The sequence below is a fragment of the Nelusetta ayraudi genome, unplaced genomic scaffold (genome assembly GCF_046127955.1).
Source record: "Nelusetta ayraudi isolate G7.1 ecotype Tasmania unplaced genomic scaffold, CSIRO-AGI_Nayr_v1 ptg000179l, whole genome shotgun sequence".
In the NCBI taxonomy this organism is placed as follows: domain Eukaryota; kingdom Metazoa; phylum Chordata; class Actinopteri; order Tetraodontiformes; family Monacanthidae; genus Nelusetta; species Nelusetta ayraudi.
The window spans coordinates 639,216-642,392 of NW_027466228.1; positions in this window are offsets into that span (position 1 = coordinate 639,216).

The following is a 3,177-nucleotide window of genomic DNA, read 5'->3' on the forward strand; positions in this document are numbered from 1 at the left end:
CAGATCAATCCGTCGACTGGTGGCAGATGCTGGTGCGAGATCTGTCAGTGGTCCACGTTTTTCGGCGATTTAAATCTCGATTACCGGCAACTTCAATGACGTGAAAGAAGTAACGATGGCAAAGTGGTGTCAGACCGCCATACCTTTTTTTTCTTTTCTTTTCTTTTTAAATAAATAAAAAAAAAATATATATATATATATATATATATATATATATCTTTCTCTTTTTCACAAACATTAGAATTTACACATAACAGGAGGCAAATGACACTTGGCGTCATACCGCCATACCCACAGGTGGAGAGCTGCTGACGTCACTTTCCTGCGCCGCGCGCTTACTTTGAGATTGTGATTTCGTTTTCGAGTTGTGGTAACTCTTGTGCAGGGCAGGACCACGAAAATTAAAAAGCAATGCTCTCAGTTTTCTTTTTGATTGTGTCATAAAAGGTGCGACACGAATAAGAAAATGAAAATGCATATAGGAATATTTATTAATGATTTTAATTATGAGTCAAATAATGCAGTTTCGTTCATAAAATGAAAAAGCATTCTGCTATTGCTTTTTCATTTTTGAATTTTACATTTCATATTGAATTTTGGTAACTCTTTGCTGGTGCATGTTTTGAAAATTAAATCTCAAATGTGTTTTCCTTTTTCATTTGAATTAAGTACAAGAATGAGCAGTCTTGCAGAAGAAAATGAAAATGCAGATTGAATGACTTATTAACCATTTTAATTATGAGTCAAATAATGCAGCTTCGTTCTTAAAATTTAAAAGCATTTCTGCTATTGCATTTTTATTTGGATTATGGTAACTATCTGCTTCCATAGTTACACTTGTGTTACAGAATAGTAAATGCTTCAGCAGAGTTTTATGAGGGTGTTTTTTTTTGTTGTTGAAAGTGAAAATGTTGTTTTGAAAATGACTGCTTACAGGTCCATCTGTTTACTCTAACCAAGCATTCAGAACGAGTTGTCCAACACCGGTTTAATTTTTCAGGAATTGTTGACTTTAAAGAATCACGTTAATGTTCATTAATTCATGGAAGTGAAGAATAATTAAAGTAAATCTTAAAGTAACCTTGTGCTTCTGTGTTTCTCAATGTTTCAACAACTTTGTTCTGAACATAGTTAAGTTCTTTCACATGGCTACTTTTATTTAACAGCTCTTTGCACACACGACCTTCAGGTCAAAAAGTAAATTCAGTAAATAGCATCACCATAAGGATTGCGTAATAACAGAAACAAAGGAGTGCAGTAAATAACCGATATCCCTGTGTATTTTTAAAAGGAACACTAGAGATTTAACAAGACACAAAATAACAGGAGGTTCACAACAATTTAGTGTCCATTCTCTGGATAGGGTCAGGGGGAGGCGCACTGCAGTGGAATAAGTGTCCATCCTGTGGAGAGGGTCGGGTGGTTTAGAGAGATGCAGTGATGGCCTCTCTTAGGTGCAAATACAAGTTCACAGCCTGATACGGATCTGTTGGTGGAGCAAGATGGGACTCAGCCATAAAGCCATAAAGATGATACAGAGTTCATAAATATCTGGATTACATGGTACAGCCTGCCGAAAGACACATTCATTTTTGCACAGTTGAATGTGTTCATCTTCAACAGGGGAGAGAAAATCTGTTGTTCGGTCAAGTTCAGGAACAGCATGCGTCACATTAGGCCGACCGCTGGGGACGTTCAGGTTTCTTGATGGCCTGATGTTGTGTGCATTCCACACCTGTGCAGTGTCATCCAACTCATCCTGTTGAAAATGTATACATTTAGGAAGAGCTGTGCCAGCAGAACATAAATAAAACACTAAATTACAGCATTCACACATGAGCAACCCCACCCTCTCCCTCCCTCCCTGTCTCTGTTCATCCCTCCCCCCCCCCCTTTCTCCCCATCTCTTATCCTCTCTGTTTCTACCCTTCTGTTCCATCTCTGTTCCTTTCCCTTTTCTACCCCTTCTCTTTAGCATTCTTTTTCCTTTCCTCCCGTCTCTGTCTGTCTGTCTTCCCAACACCCCCTTTCCCGTTTCTGTCCTCCCTCCCCTCTCTCTCACTCACATACACATGCGCACAAAATGAAAATAAAACATTATTCATGAACTCACCTGTATGGAGGCCCATACAACAAAACTGCAGGAGACTTTTGTCCAGAAACTCGCCATCAAAATGCCCGTTGTCTCTGAGGTCTGATAACAAGGCTAACCAGAACTCCATGCGCTGGCCACGCAGGAAACCCCACCAATATTCAGTTCTTTGATTGGCGGTGCTGGCCCCCTCCAAGTAACTATCGAGGGTGTCGTCTGGTTGAACAGGGACGAGGAAACGCTGGAAGCCTCTAACATGGCCATTTTCGGTTCCAAGATCGCCTCGAACAACTCTAGGGCACCCCCCAAAACGCTGTACCGCTTCTATGTAGCACCCTCCAATTACTTTTGGGTCACTACTTGTTGTGCAAGCATTGAGCCAGATTATTTTTCTTGAAAAGCCATCGATACATCCATTCACACAAATACCATATGGCTTCAGTTCATCATATGAGTCCAGGTGCCAGATGAAGTTGAGAAGTTTGAGAAGTAATTCCTCCGTCTGAGACGCCCCGCTTGCCTTAATGACACTCCTCTTGGATGCAGCTCCTTCAAAACCAAACGCACAGACTCTTTTCTCACACGCAGTCCATTTTCTCTGCATTTAGCATACATCCACCTGTACCCGTGAAGCTGCCCGGGGTAATGTAGCTGGTTGCTAATGGATTCAAACAGGATCGCCAGGTCGGAATAGGCTTTGCGTGGCATGAGTCCCCTTGGAATGTACAGCTGCATCCCACTCTAGACTCATCAAACCCGACAAAGAAAACAAATCCTGAGTCACTAAATATTAAGAAGATGATTAAAAGGATTGGTATGTTTGATGTATGGAGGGATTTTCATCCATCCACTAAACAATTGACTTTTTACTCTCACCCTCATTCAGTTTACTCGAGGATCGATTATTTCTTTATGTTCTGAACAGACAGACACAGGGTTTTAGATTGTAGAATTGGTGTTAGCGACATATCAGATCACTCAGGTGTATATGTGAAAATAAATGTAGGTCACCCACACAAAAACACTATTTGGAGACTCAACACCTCCCTATTAAATGACACCTGATTTGAAGATTACATTAGGAA